This window comes from Vulpes vulpes, chromosome 2 (genome assembly GCF_048418805.1).
Source record: "Vulpes vulpes isolate BD-2025 chromosome 2, VulVul3, whole genome shotgun sequence".
NCBI classification, from domain to species: Eukaryota; Metazoa; Chordata; class Mammalia; order Carnivora; family Canidae; genus Vulpes; species Vulpes vulpes.
In genome coordinates, this window is record NC_132781.1 from 13,067,876 (window position 1) to 13,083,568 (window position 15,693).

Consider the following 15,693-nt stretch of genomic DNA (forward strand, 5'->3'; position numbering starts at 1 on the left):
GAAAGGAAGGAAGGAAAGAAGGAAGGAAGAAATGGAAGTCATTGATTTTCCCTACCCAGTGGATCTTGTTTTACTCTGATCAATGGAATACAATGAAAGTGATGTGTGATTTCCAAGCTTAAACTTAAAGAGGCCTGGCATCTTCTACTCCTTCCCCTTTCCTGCTCTTGGAACCCTGAGCTGTCATATGAAGGAGTCCAGACTGGCCTACAAGATGATGAGCAACAGGTATCACCCACGTCATTGCAGCTGACAGCCAGCTGGCTTCCGGAGGCAGCAGCACCTAGCTAACTGGCAGCTGAGTTTAGACACATTTGTAAGCGCAGCTAACGTCTGGCCCAGATCCAGCCAAGATCAGCTGACTCTGACCCAGCTTACCTAAGAACTCTTTAGATAAGCCTGGTCCAAAATGCTAACCCACAAAATTGGGGCCTCAAGAAATCATTATTAAATTTTTTTAATAGAATATTTTGAAAATACATAATACTACTGTTAACATTCTAAATTCTTTGTTTCATGCTTGTGTGGATAAACTACTTTTTTTAAAAAAGGGGATTCATGTTCTATACCCTATTTTTCATCTTAATGAATTGTGAACATTTTTTGTTACAATAGAATACTATTTTGTGATATCATTTTTGTTAGCTGTATATACTGTATTGCATTGTTATAATTTGTTCAAACAATCCCCTATGGATGGGCAGTCCCATGGTTTTTACCTTTTGATGTCTCAAAATAATACTGTGATGAGTATACTCACAGAAATACCTTGGCCTATATCTCTGATTACTTCCTTAGGACAAATTATTTTTAAATGGAAATGTTGTATTAAAGAAAATCTCCATTTTCAAGACTTTGGATTATAGTGTCACGTTGCTTTACAAAAGCATTTCTCAGACTTTCTGGTCTCAGGGTCCATACTCTTAAAAATTATTAAGGATCCCAAAGAGTTTGTATTTATATGGGTTATTTCTATCAATACTATTTTAGAAATTAAAACACAGAGGTTCTTATTATATTAATTCACTTGGGGCGCCTGGGTAGTTAAATGTCTACCTTCAGCTCAGGTCATGATCCTAGGGTCCTTGGTTAGAGCCCCATGTCAGGCTCCCTTCACAATGAGGAGCCTGCTTCTCTTCCTGACTCCTCCCCCGACTCTCTCTCTCTCTGTCTCAAACAAATAAAATCTCTTTAAAAAATTAATTCACTTAAAATAAAAGATATACTTATTAAATGTTAATATAAATAATATGTTCAATGAAAAATAATTATTTTGCAAAATGAAAAATGTTTAGTAAGAAAAGTGGCATTCTTTTACATTTTTGCAAATCTCATTAATATGTGACTTAATAAAAGATGCTAGATTCTCATACCTGCTTCTGCATCAGTATGTTTTAATATCACAGATCATGGATCTTCCAGAAAACACCATGATACACCAGTAAGAAAATGAGCATAAAGAGGGAGAATAAATCTAGTATTATTTTGAATATAGTTTTGATCTTCTGGCCATTCTGAAAGGGCCTCAGAAAGCCCTAGAGACCCCTGAAACATTACCTTTAAAGAAAGAGAAAAAATTATTGATGTGTTAAGCAAAAAGTAGGATCTCTTTGTTGCTTTAAAAAAAAAACCACTTTTGTTGAGATATAAATTACCTACTATCAAGTTTACCCATTTGATGTGTAAAAATTATTGTTTTAAACTACTAAGTTACAGAGTTGTTTGTTACACAGCCAAACTAACTGATATAAATTATGTATGAATATTGACAGTGAAAGAGACATTGAATAATATATGAAATAAATAGCTGCTGTACAGTCAAGACAGCTAAATCAATAAAGGGCATTATTATTGTTATTGTTACTATTTGTAACAGTCAAATATTTATCGAGTTCCTGCTATAAGCGTTCATTATTCTCTAGCTCATTCAGCTTGCTCAATAACTAACCCATGAGGAGGGTTTTATTAGCTCAGTTTCTGTCCCCCCAGATTTTAAGAAATTACTGTCCACCACAGAGGTGCTATGAAGGAGCCAAAAGAATTAGATGACACATCTCTGCCCACAAAGAATTGGCAAGAGGTACAAATGTGGAACATCTAAAGAACACCATTCAATTACTTTTTTTTTTAAAAAAAGACTTTATTTATTTGAGAGAGACAGAGAGAGGGAGTGCACGCTCACGTGTGCAAGAGCAGGTGAAGGGGAAGAAAGGGAGAGAGAAGCGGATTCCCTGCTGAGCAGGGAGCCCAACTCAGGGTTTAATCCCATGACCCCAGGATCATGACCTGAGCCTAAGGCACATGCTTAACTGACTGAGCCACCCAGGCGCCCCCACCACTCATTCATTCTCAAGCATTTGTTGCACAAGGCCCTGTACTAGATTCTGGCCAAGACAGAGACCATGCTTGGATTCTCCCATTCCTAACCCACCTGCTCCCATCGTAACGGGTCTGTCTGGTGATGGTCTGCTGGCATCAATGCTGAATCTCACAACACAGAGAATCCAAGAAAATAAAGATCTGTGAGGTTGGGGGTGACTGTAGGCAGTTTCACATGGGAGGTAGGAGTGCTGGCTGCAGTTGAGTTCTGAGGGGAGAAATGGTATTTTTTTAGGGAGCACAGAGAAGCAATAGTGAGGAGCACGGGTGCTGGAGAGAAGGAGACTAGGGGGTGCACTTGGGTGGCTCCATCAGTTAAACCCCTGACTCTGGTTTCAGTTCAGATCACGATCTCAGGGTCATGAAATTGAGCCCCACATGGGGCCACATTGGGCTTAGCATTCCACCTGCAGTCTTCATGCCTCCTTCCCCCTCTGCTCCCTACCCTACTCACACTCTTGCTCTCTCTATATATCAAATAAGTAAATAAATAAAATCTTTTTTAAAAAGGGAGGTTGAGGAGATAACATTAGGGCAGAGAGAGACCATGCAGCCAGCTAAGGTGGGGCTGCTTGGATATCCGAAGATCTAAACATTTCAAGATTTTAATTATGCATTCATGAGAGACACACAGAAAGAGGCAGAGACATAGGCAGAGGGAGAAGCAGGCTCCCCGTGGGGAGCCCGATGCAGGACTAATCTCCCCAGGATCACGCCCTGAGCCAAAGGCAGACGCTCAACCACTGAGCCACCCAGGCGTCCCTAAACATTTCAATAGAATAGTCCAAAGACAGCAAATATGAGGTATACCTGCTGCCACTTCCTTGTTCTGAATGGTAGACACTATTAATCAACCACCTCCTGCCAAGCCTGGACTTTTTCCAAGCTGGTGCCCCAGACAGCCACAACTAAGCAATCAGAGTTTGCATACATGATGAACCCTACTTGCCATTGCTAGAATAGTCATCCTTTCTCCTAGGACAAAAGACAAAAATATTCAGCTGGCTGTGGATAAGGTGAATCATATAGTATAAAAGAGAACCAGTTCCTGAGCCAGACTTCCTGATGTTGCGTCCTAGTTTCTTCACATACTGGCTGTGGGAATTTTTGCAAGGTATTTAATCTCTCTGTTCCTCGGTTTCCATGTCTGTAAAATAGGATGAAAAGTGCTGCTAAGAGGCTTAAGCAAGATGAGACGGTCAAAGCACTTAGATCAGTGCCCAAGACATCACTATTTTATTCTAATGTTCATATTCCTGATTTCTTAATATTTCTCCATCATAACAATCAGCCAACCTCCAAATGGATCAAGATGAGAAAATAGAACTAGTAGAGGTGGGTAAAGCATGTGAATATGATTAGCTTTGCACAGTAGACAAGGACAGAGCCCATGACTCCAAGCAGCCTCTGGGAAGAAAAATCATTACAAACCACATGGACTTCTAGAAGGGTGTCCCCAAGCACACACACAGCAAAGAGGTTGAGCATCTTAGCTCAACATCCAGGGGCGGCACATGGATATGTTCTCTCCTCTAGGATTTTCAGAAGTTCTCATGATTACTCAAGTCCACTGACTATTTATCTGCTTGGTTAATTTGATGTCTTAACACTGGAAGAAGAACAACACTGGCAATGAACACAAGGGGGATGGAAAACCCAGTCTTAAGAGTACAGATGCCATGATTCCAGACTCCATAATGGGAAGTCAGAGAGAATCAAGAAGCAGGAGTGCAAGCTCTCCATTGGATGCAGAAGTCTTTCACATCAATAAGAAAATAGTCTGTAAGGCAGTAGAAAAGTAGGCAAAGGCTTAACTAGGAAGTTCCTTGGAGAAACACTAATAAGCTCTTCAATAAACGAAACTATTCTCACAATAGGAGAAAAACTGTCTTGAGATGCTTTTGTTTACCCATGAGATGGGCAAAGAAATAAAAATGTGATTGTACAGTGTCAGAGAGTGCAAGAGGAAACAGGTGCTCTCGTATATTGATGACGGAGAGGAAAACAGTAAAATTTTGTATTGATCAACTTGCCAACGTCTATCAAAATTACAAGCACATTGCCCATTATCAGCAATACCAGAATTGCACAGTGTGAAGTGACACATAGGCACAATTATGTGGCATTATTTGTGTTGGCTAAAGATTAGAAACAACTAATCAACAGAGACTTGTTAAATAAACTATGATATATCTACAAAATGGAATAATACGCATCCATAAAGATAAATTAAGAAAGATCTTACACGCAGAAATGGGACTGTCTCCAAGATATATTGATAAGTACCTCTGAAGATTTATTTATTTATTTTAGAGGAGGGGGAGGGACAGAGGGAGAGAGAGAGAGAAACTAAGCAGATTCTGCGCTGAGCACAGAGCCTGATGTGGAGCTTGATCTGATGACCCCAAGATCATGACCTGAGCTGAAACCAGGAGTTGGACGCTTCACCAACTGTGCCACCCAGGTGCCCCATATTGATAAGTTTTTTTTAAAAGCAATATGTACAATACCACTTAGAGTATGCTGTTACTTTTCTTTTAAAAAGGAAGAGGAAATATATTTACCTGTTCTTAGAGGCCAGCTCTGAAGGATACCGTCAAGTTGAGCAATTGTCAACAACCTGCCAACAACCACCGATGTAGGCCTCACTGTCCCGATTTGTAGATGGGGAAACGAGACCCAAGGAGCTTAAGTGATGTAGCCAGGGCCACACAACTTGTGTGTGCATGAGCTGGGATTTGAACCCAGGGCAGTCTAATTCCAAAACCTCTGCCTTTAGCCACCTTGCTCAATGCCATAGCCCTGAGGCCTGTTTTTTTTTTTTGTTTTTTGTTTTTTTTATGATAGTCACAGAGAGAGAGAGAGGCAGAGACACAGGCAGAGGGAGAAGCAGGCTCCATGCACCGGGAGCCCGATGTGGGACTCGATCCCGGGTCTCCAGGATCGTGCCCTGGGCCAAAGGCAGGCGCCAAACCGCTGCACCACCCAGGGATCCCCCTTGAGGCCTGTTTGTATAAAGAAGTAAGATTTTCAAGAGAAGAATGCGTGTTCGCTTATCCTGTGTGAAGCTGAATGCATTTGGCAGAAAACTAAATAACATGGGCCCTGGCCCTCAGTGAGATGAGAAGGTCAAAATCATGGCCTCAGACATTTTTCTCCAAATTGCTGAATTGAAAGGGTGAGGGCTCTCAAAACACAGCTATCCAAGCTCTTGAAAATGACCGGGAAGTAGGCGCTAACTTGGCTAACAGGTCTGCAAACCAATAACTGTGGAGTAGCTACTCTGTATCTCTATTTTAAGACCTAGTCTTAGGTCACCGGGTCCAATCTGGAGTGAGGCATCTCTGAGTCGGATGGTGCATCCGTCACAGTTCTTAGGTGCAAACACCAGCACCCACCATAGCTGGTCTCAGGGAAAGAGAAATTGATTGGGACTATTACACAAACCACAAACACCACAGGGCAGGGAGTCAGACTTGGAAGGGGCAGCGCATTAACGGCGCCCAGTAGAGATACTCCTGCCACCCACATAGGCACCTCAGTTCACGCCAGAAGTGTGCCCTGCATGGACATCACCACCAGGACCTGCTACCCCTGAGAGCTCTGCCTACACCACGGAATGATGAGCCGCAAGCGGTGTCTGTCACCTAATACTGCTCTGCCAGTGGAAGACTTGAGCAGGTGTGTCTGATTGTGGAGTCCAGGTCACATGACACCACCATAGCTGCAAGGGAGGCTGGAAAAGTGGCCCACAGGTGGGTTGAGGGGAACTCGTAACGCGGACAGCTCTCCCAATGTGGAAAGGGCAGTCTTCAACACGACAAACAGAAGGAATCCTAAAGGCCACGCTCAGCCTGACACTTTCAATCACCAGATGAGGTAAGGAGACCCAGAGAGGGACAGGGATTGGCTCGGGATCACACGGAGGCTGATCGCAAGGATCGTGAATCTTCATCTTGGCTGACCTCTCGGCTAGTGTCTTCTGGTTATTCACAATGTCTCATTCGTTCCTTCAGCAAGTGTTTAGTGGAGGCCTATGCTGGGGAGGCCTCTCAAAAGCACAGCTACCCAAGTAACAGCCGTGCTCAGTCGGACCGGGATGCAGTTCAAAAGTGCAGTCCTGCTCCCAAGAAGCTTACTTATGGCAGGGAGGACCGTGGGTACGGGAGCCAACCAGTGTTATGTGCTAAGCAGCCTCCTCCCTGCCACCTGGCCATATCCTGTGATCACTGAACACACAGCTTGAAGTCCCCTCCTCTGGGGAACCTTCCTTCGCCAGCTCGGGCTGCAGCCGTCACTCCACGCGAGCCGTCCCATCTTCAACTAGCACCTACTGAATGCCAGGCGTGCTCTTCATGAGACGCCTGTGGAAACCATTGAGGTGCTTTAACGCATTTACAGAGGCCATGGTGGCCCAGAAAGGGACCCTACCCCTTAGGGTCTGAAACCTTTCCCCAGAGGAGATGCTGCTCGAGTTGACCCTGGAGAGACAGGGAAGCGTTTTCTAGGCAGACAAGGGTAGAAAGAGCTTTTTAAGCAGCGGGATCAGCACGAGAAAGGTCATGGGCACGGGGAACAGCATTTCATCAACACCGGCCACATGACCCTTAGGCGGACATGGTCCCGGCTGCAGGTGTGTCTTTCGAGACCCCGGGAGAGCAAGAGCCCCATCATACGCATGCTGTAACCCCAATCGCTCCCCTGCACACAGGCCTCCCTGGTTCCTGCTCGTTATCCACACAGGACGTGATTTAAGCCTCACAGGGCATGGCATTTTTCTTTCCTTTCCTGTTCATGTGAAACATGTCACCACATTTCCGTAGCCCCAATTGCTCTCTGGTGAAAATAAATAGATAAATAAATAATTTCTCACAAAACTAATTAGCAGAGAGGAAGATGCTAATGTGTTTTGCCAACTGTATCTCTCCCCAGCTCACTCCCAGCTGGGCTGTGTGGAGCAGGCACCATCAGAGATAGCAGGTAGCTCCAAGTCAGGGGAGGGTGATGGGGTGTGGGGACTAAGACTTTCCTCCACCTGCTGGCCAGGTGGACTCTGCTTTCAGGATGAAGGAGTTCTTTTGTTGGTGGAAAGGACTGTGGGGGGACAGACCCAGGTTTTGGAGCCAGATTTGGGATTTTCTTAGCCTCAGTGTTCCCATCTGCACTATGGGGTTTGCGGAAGATGCCAGTCTCTCGGGGTTGTTTTGAGGACACATTGAGGTGATGGCCCAGGAGGCCAGGTAGTGTGATCTCCGTCTTACAGCCAAGGACCCTGAAGCCCGAGGTCACCTGATTGGTGAACTGGAATACATCTCCAGGCCCGCCTACTTGAATCTCCGTGATCTCACATGGTGCCATCCTCCTGCTTGGCAGAAGCCAGAACGTCCTCCGAAACACCTCTGGGGTCAGGTCTATGCTAGCAGGCAGCAGAGGAAAGCCAACATCCCTCAACCCCCCACCCCCGTCCCTCCAGGACAGACTGGAGCATCCTGCCCTGAGCCAGCTTTGAGTGCAGTCCCAGGTTTTCCAACTAACCCTGAGAAATGGGGCCCACCTCTGGAATCAGGAGCTCTCAGGAAACCTGGGGTGTGGACAACACGGGCGGGGAGGGTGGGGTGGGCTGCAGGGGGCTGCCTCTCTGCTCTTCCACTCTGGTGTTTTAGTATCTGGCTGGATGAGAGGGTGCCAGCACGGTGGAGCAGGTTCTTCCTGCTTTGGAAACAGGCAGGTACACATCCATCGCTTTGGTAACTGCTCGGGGAGGCTGAGGCAGGAAGTCTCTGACACCTGTTCACGCTGCTAGCAACAAAAAGTGCAGTGCCACTGCGCTGAACGTGGACACACACCTGTCAGAGGAAAATCGTCAGCAAGTCCCACACTCAGATGAGGAAACCAAGGCCCAGAGAGGTGGACGGCCTTGCCCAGGGTCACACAGCTGGTGAGTAGCAGAGCCAGGTAAACCCAGGTGGGTCTGACTGCAAAGCTGGCACTGCTTCCTCAGCAGCAGACAGCCTCCCCACGCGTCACCCCTTGATCACCAGATAGGCTAGCAAAAGGCCCAGGGATCACACGCCTGGGATGGCAAGGGTGGCATGTGAACAAGGTTACTCGCCACAGCGCTGTTTGGAACAGCGAAACCATCTAGATGTCCATCCAAAAGGAGCTGAGTCATCCATGGTATGCCCATACTATGGAACTACATGCACATTTTATTTTTTTTAAGATTTTATTTATTTATTCATGAGAGACACAGGGGGGGGGGGGCAGAGACACAGGCAGAGGGAGAAGCAGGCTCCATGCAGGGAGCCCGACGCGGGACTCGATCCCAGGGCTCCAGGATCACGCCCTGGGCCAAAGGCAGGCGCTGAACCGCGGAGCCACCCAGGGATCCCCTTATGTGCACATTTTAAAACAACTAGGAAGCCCTCTGTGTGTTTAAATGGGAGGATTCCTATGGGGCACCTGGGTGGCTCAGTCGGGTAAGCGTCCGATCCTGGTTACGACCTCAGGGTTGTGTGATCCAGCCCCACGTCGACCTCAGGGTTGTGTGATCCAGCCCTACGTCGGGCTCTGAGCTCAGCGAGAAGTCTGCCAAAGTTTCTCTCTCCCTGTCCCTCTGCCCCTCCCTGCGCTCCTGCTATTTCTCTCTCTCAAATAAGTAAATAAATCTTTAAATGGAAGGATTTCTAGGATTTATTGTTCAATGGGGGAAAAAAAAAACAAAGTGTGGAACAGTGTGTTAATATGCTAATTTGGCTTACAAATAGGGAAAACTATCACCTCTGTTTGCATTTGCTTGAACACGCCAAAACAACTTCTGGAAGGGTGAGTGAGAAACTCAGGTGGTTTCCTGGGGTGGCTGTGAAGCAGGACTAAGTCTGTAAGTAGGATGGGAACGCAGAGGGAAACTTTGCTTTTTCACCATTCTGTAGCTTTCTCCCTGTTTCCTTAGATCCTTATTTTGGAATAATTATAGACTGATAAGGAGTTCCAGGGGATCCCTGGGTGGCGCAGCGGTTTAGCGCCTGCCTTTGGCTCAGGGCGCGATCCTGGAGACCCGGGATCGAGTCCCACGTCGGGCTCCCGGCATGGAGCCTGCTTCTCCCTCCTCCTGTGTCTCTGCCTCTCTCTCTCTTTATGTCTATAATAAACAAACAAACAAACAAACAAACAAATAAATAAACCTTAAAAAAAAAAAAGAGAGAAGTTCCAAAAACAATGCAGACAATTCCTGGGCACCTTATTTTTTTTTCCTGCCTTCTTTTTTCTTTTCTTTTCTTTTCTTTTCTTTTCTTTTCTTTTCTTTTCTTTTCTTTTCTTTTCTTTTCTTTCTTTTCTTTTCTTTTCTTTTCTTTTCTTCTCTTCTCTTCCCTTTCCTTTCCTTTCCTTTCTTTCCCTTTTCTTTAATTTCTCCCCGCGCCCCCGCCCCAGGAACCTTTTACTCACCGCAAACCCCATTGTGCAGATGGGAACACTGAGGCTCACTTTCCCGAATGATAATATCTTATAGGCAGCACATTACCAGGAGCAGCAGATTGCACTTTTTTTCTCTCTGGCAATCTTTTTTTTTTTACACTTGATTTTTTAAAATTGCAGTAATAAAATTCACGTAACAAAAAAACTTACCATCTTTACTGTTAACAGTACAGGTCAGCGGGGTTAAACACATCGACGTTGCTGTACACCTGCTGCCACCACTCATATCCAGAACTCCTTTTGTCTCCTAAAACTGAAACTTTGGGGACACCTGGGTGACTCAGTCGGTTGAGTGTCAGAGTCTTGATTTCGGCTCAGGTCGTGATCTCAGGGTCGTGAGATGGAGCCCCTCATGGGGCTCTGTGCTCAGTGCAAAGTCCGCTTGGGATTCTCTCTCTGTCTCTCTCCATCTGCCTCTGCTCACACTCTCTCTTGTTCTCTCTCTCTCTCTCTAAAATAAAGTCTTTAAAAAAAAAAATCCTGAAACTCTGCCCCCATTAAACACTAGCTCCCGAGTCCATCACTGTCTGAAACCACTGTTCCACCCTCTGCCTCTATGAATTTGACAGATAAGTGGAATCAAACACTTTGTGCTTTTGCGACCCCTTTATCTCAGCATAAAGTTTCATCCACGTGGAAGCCTATGCCAGGACCTCCTTCCTTTTCAAAGCTGAGTAATATTCCTTTATATGGGTGTGCAGCCATACACTTTGTCCGTCCACCCACTGGTGGACACTTTGGGTGGCTTCCACCTCTCGGCCATTGTGGCTAAGGCCTCTATGGACACGGATGTACGAATATTCTTTGGGTCCTTCCGGTCAGTCCTTTGGGGTGTATCTCCACAAGTGGAATTGGTGGATCGTGTTTAAGGGTTTGAGGAACCATCGTACTGTTTCTTACAGCAGCTGCACCATTTTATATTCCCACCAGCCATGCACAAGGCTTCCACGCCAACCCTTGCAATTTCCTGGGGTTTGTTGACAGTAACCGTTCTAGTGGGTAGGACATGGTATCTCGCTGTGACTTCGTCAGTTTTGCACACACAAAAACTATTCCTGGTGCATCATGGAGGTGGCCCAGGGAAGACGCAGAACCAAGGACGTTGCTGAGAGGCTCAGCCACCGAGGTCCCTGTGAGGCTCAACTAGAGAAGGGCTGATGTGAGGGCATCGCTGAGGGTGACAGACCAATCCACAGGACAGAGGAGGACTCTGGTGGGGAGGAAGGTGGGGAGAGTGTTCATGTTCTTTTTTTTTTCTTTTTGAGGGTTCATGTTCTTAAGGGGCGGAGGTGCCACCTCTCCTGGACCCTGTGAATGAGTGAGGGAGGGGGGTTGCCACTCCTTTGGCTGCTGATCCCCAGAGCACTACTTAGCCACCACTGCCCTGCATTAGGAAGGGACACTCATTACTGCATCACCCAACTAACCAGGGGAAACCAAGGAAGGATGGGCCAAGCAGAAGGCAACTTTTATCAAAGCTTCTCCCTCTCCCCTTTGCCACCTACTGATTCTACTTGCTAAATAGCCCAAGAATCCACCTGTTCCTCTCCATTCTCTTGCCACCTCCTTAGTCCAAGCCACCTGCATCTCATCTAGGTTATGACAACAACCTCCAGATAGAGCCTCCCTGCCTCCACCCTCACCCCTGCCAATCCCCAGTCCAAGTATTACCCCACATGTACCCAGTACTCATTTACTTAAAAGACATAGATGGTTCCCATTGTTCTCAATATAAAACTCAAATCCCTCAACCTGACTTACAAGTACCCCTACAACCTGGCCAGCCTTCCAGAACCTGCTCGCTCAGCACCTAGAGCTCTTAGGTGTCCAATTAAATGTCCTTATCCCTCTTCCTCTTGAACTCTGGCTCCAGCTCTTCTGATCTTTGCTCAGTTCATCAGGAGACCCATGCTTTGGGTCAGCCTCAGCTGACCAGCCTCAGCTGTTCTCTCTCCACCCCACTCATTCTGTCCTGCTAAGCGACGCCCAGTCTCCCCAGATGTCAGCTTAAATATCCCCTCCCAGGAAGGCCACCAATCCTCCCAGCTGCCCGCTGTGTCTCACCACCCGATGCTCAGGGCCCCTGTCTGTCACTGCGTGTTTAATGCCTGTCTGCCCTGCTCAGTGCTAACAGGTGAGTCCTGCCTTGTGCATTAGCACACATCCTGTCATCTCTCCCTGAATGTCTGTGGAGTGGGTGGTGGCGTGGGGAGATAACCAGAAAGACCCCATCCTCCAGAAGATAGAGCATAGGCCCTTGGCTCTGCTCCCCTGTCTTACTACTGAACCAGCCCTGTGCAGATAGACAATAACATTTGGAAAACAGTGCAATGTCTCCTGATGCAAAATCCTGGGGTTCATTCTACACGAGGGGTGCCACTGAGCCCCACTAACACAGGGACATCCTCTCCCCATGTGAGGCTGCCCTGGCTGCCCCCAGAAAGACGATAATTGGCTGCTGAGGGTAGAGTAGGAAGGAGGCCTGGCTCTCTTGGCTGGACCGAGAGCTGCCCCCTCCCCTTCTGGGAAGGGCAAAGAGGAGAAGATGAGAACCCCTCTCAGCATTTGCCCAGCTGGAGTTTGCAGGTAACAGAAAGGGAGCAAGGAGGGCGGCATCCCCTTCCTTGGGGAGGCTGGGCTGAAGGCTTGATGATGGAGGCTCCCTAAGAAGAAGGGATTCCCAAAAGGCCTCTTTGGGGGGTCAGGGGTGAGTCCCTCCTCTTGTGCAGAATGTGGGCAGTGCCTTGAGCTCAGTAGGTCTTTGCTGTTGAGCCTCCTTCAGGGAGCTGTTTTGGGGGGGCCTCCCCCATGGCTCACCCTGTTGTCTGGGATGATGCAGGGCCCCCAGAGGAGAGGGTCAGGCTTGCTCCCCAGTCATCATGTGGGGGCTCTGAGAGCTCTGGCCCTGCGAACTCCCAGGCCCTGGCCCCCTGTCTCCCAACCACGTAGGCAGAGGAGACCCGTGTGGTCAGAGGTCCACATCTGAATTCCTTGATTGCTCAACAGGCTTTCTAGGAACAGCCTTCAAAACAGAAAAGTGGGGACCCCACCAGCCCCAGAGAAGCAAGGAAGGGAAAGAGGGCAGGAAGAAACCTGAGTCTGATAGCGGGCCGCTGAGCACAGATTCCACAAGGACCTGCAGTTGGACCCCAGGCAGCACCCAGGAGCCCTGGGCAAGCCCCGGGAGGGAGTGGCTTGCGCTCCAGAACCCAATGGCTGGCTTCGAACACGGTCCCTGCCCTGGGGAAGCTGTGTGCCTTGAGGAAAATTGCTCAGCACTCCTGGGCTTCAGCCTCCTGTGTCTAAAATGGGGATGCTAGCCCTCAAAGTGAGTTGTTGGGTTGCCAGGGATGCTTAGAAAAACGGCTGACTCACAGAAAGCACTCAGCACCGCCTGCCATTGTGTCCACTCTCCAGACGCCAATTGACTCTTGGGCCTCAATTTGTTCAGCTATAGGATAAAAGGGTTGGATCAAATGGTCTCGGAGTTGCCCTCCAGCTCTGGGATTAGTAACCCTGCGTACATCAGTCGGGTTATTTTGGTTGCATGCAGCAGACTTGCATCTCGGGCTGAACCCTGCAGAAAAGGATTAAGGGATGAAGAGGGGGTGGCGTGCTCCCAGAACTGAGGATAGGCGCTAGAACCAAGGAGGGGGTCCGAGGGCAGGGCAGTGACACCTTCAAAGGCCTTCTCCAGAAGACCAGCACCAGGAGGGGTTCATGTGCTGGCATCAAGCTCTGGAGAACCCCCCATCCCTTAACCCGCAGAGGGCAGGGCTCCAGATCGACAGGCCTGCCTGGCTGCATCCGGGGGAGACCACATCCTCAGGGGGCGACAAGGTGCTACAGCCCACGGGAAGGGGAGCCAAGGCCACAGGGCTGAAACCAGCTGCCATCGCCCCACCCCACCCCCAGCCTGGGCGATGTGACCGAGGAATAGAAGCCTTGACTTCTGCCTCCACCGAAAACCAGGAACACACCTAGAAAAACCAGGCGTGGTTGCTGTTGAGAGCTTTAAGATGCTGTCTTTTCCAGCCATCACGATCCCTGGGCGTGGGTTTTCTTTCCCTCGTCTCCAGAAAGTCTGTCTCGGAGGATCCCACCTGCTTTCCAGACTGGTAAAGGGAGGTTGGCAGCACCTTGCCACAAAGAAGCAAGACTAACTTTGGTGACCCTTGGCTTCTTCACCTGTGAAACAGAGGTCATTCTAACACCAGCTTCCTCAAGGCTGCCGTGAGGCTTGAGGAGTTGATAATTCACTCTACAAACACCGACTGAGCACCTACCATATGTTGGTCACTATTCTGGATGCTCAAGATACAGCAGTGATCAAAATAGACACCTGCCTTCACATTGTTTCCATTCTGGGGAACACGTGCAGAGCTACCACCGTGATGTGGGGGCTCTAATTATTGCTAAAGTGTGAATGACTTTCACCTCCTCGAGCATGCCTACAGCAGCAGCAGCAGCATGCTCGGCTGGCAGCTCCAGGCCACTTCTGTTGGGACGCATCCCTGAGGACTGTTCACAAATATTCCATTTCTCTTCCACCTGGGCACGTGTGATCCGCTTTGGCCAATGCAACAGGAGCAGAAGGGCCGGGTGCCCTGGGTGGAAGCGTTAAGAGCAGCACAGCTCTCCGTGTCTCCTCTGCGCAGCCATGGCTCTCATGGATGCATGTGACCAGATAGGGTCCTGCAGGCCTGGCCTCATCAAGTGTCCTCCATGAGGGCATTGCAAGTGGGCACGTGGCTGGTGACTGTAGCATAGCCGAGCACGGACTGCTGGGTAAACTGGTCTTCCGCACTGAGCCCCGTCAGAGACCCCTGTAGTCTAGTCTCTGTAGCTGTGTCTTAGCAGGTCCACGGGAAGCAAACACACAGGTCATCAAGCAGAGAAGGCAAAGGTAGAAACTCTCTGCCTTGTTTCCTCACTCTGTCAGTGGGGGGTACGTTGGACACTTGCCACAAGGGTGACCCCAGCTTCACCAGCACCGGCTCTAGGGTGTCCCATGACTGCAGGTCCCGGCACAGCCTGGGATGCACACACCCACCCCACCCCACCCCCAGCCCACTGCTGTCTCCACCCTCTTGTCCCTTTGGGGCTGGAAGGACAGCAATGAGGGTTTAGGGTCAACCACTGAAGCCACAGCAGGTGGAAGCCAGGCCTACAAAGAGAAGCAGGCCCTGGAGACGGAGCAGGATGAGGAGTGACACCCCGACTTCTCCATCCTTCGGGTGGTCCAGGAGCCCCCAGAGCCTCCCATTGGCAGAATGAGTGGGGAGCCAGGGAAACACAGCCATACAGGGCAGGGGAAGAGCAAGGAGTGTGTGTAAGGCAAACAGGCTCCCCCCATACGACACCCACTTCCCCGTACATAACTCTCTTGGCCAGAGGCTGCTTTTTCTCCCACATCTCACTGGACCCAGAGCATGGGGCTATGCTACCCCCACTTCCCTTTCACTGTCCCTCTTGGTCGACAACATAATTGACTCAATATTCATCCCTTTCTTCCTTACTTGCCTCCAATCTTGGTACCAGGAAAATTTAAAACTCACTTTCCCAGCATCCTCACAGCTACGAATGGCCATTGACTTATAAGTAGAAGCTTCAAAGAATGATGCTTTTTTTTTTTTTTTTTTGTCTTGATTAAAGGGAACAGAAGCATGGTTGTGGCCACCTCTTTCCCTTTCTTCTTTGCCTGGAATGCCATGAAAATGTCTGGAGCTGCAGCAGCTATTTTGCAGCCATGGGGGTGGGGGGGGGCGGGGGAGCCACTACATGGAGGATGGCGGAGCAGAAAGAAAGATCCTAGATTGCTAGCGACACTTTTCAGAT

At 48.6% G+C, this 15,693-nt stretch overlaps 1 long non-coding RNA gene across 1 annotated transcript; it reads right to left on the reverse strand.

The window, feature by feature from the left end:
• Positions 1-9,054: 9,054 nt before the first annotated feature.
• LOC140597705 (uncharacterized) lies at positions 9,055-14,124 on the reverse strand. Its single transcript, XR_011999559.1, has 2 exons — positions 10,006-14,124; positions 9,055-9,520 (listed from the first exon to the last, which is right to left on the reverse strand). It is a non-coding gene; the product is annotated as an uncharacterized lncRNA (long non-coding RNA).
• Between the last annotated feature and the right edge of the window lie 1,569 nt (positions 14,125-15,693).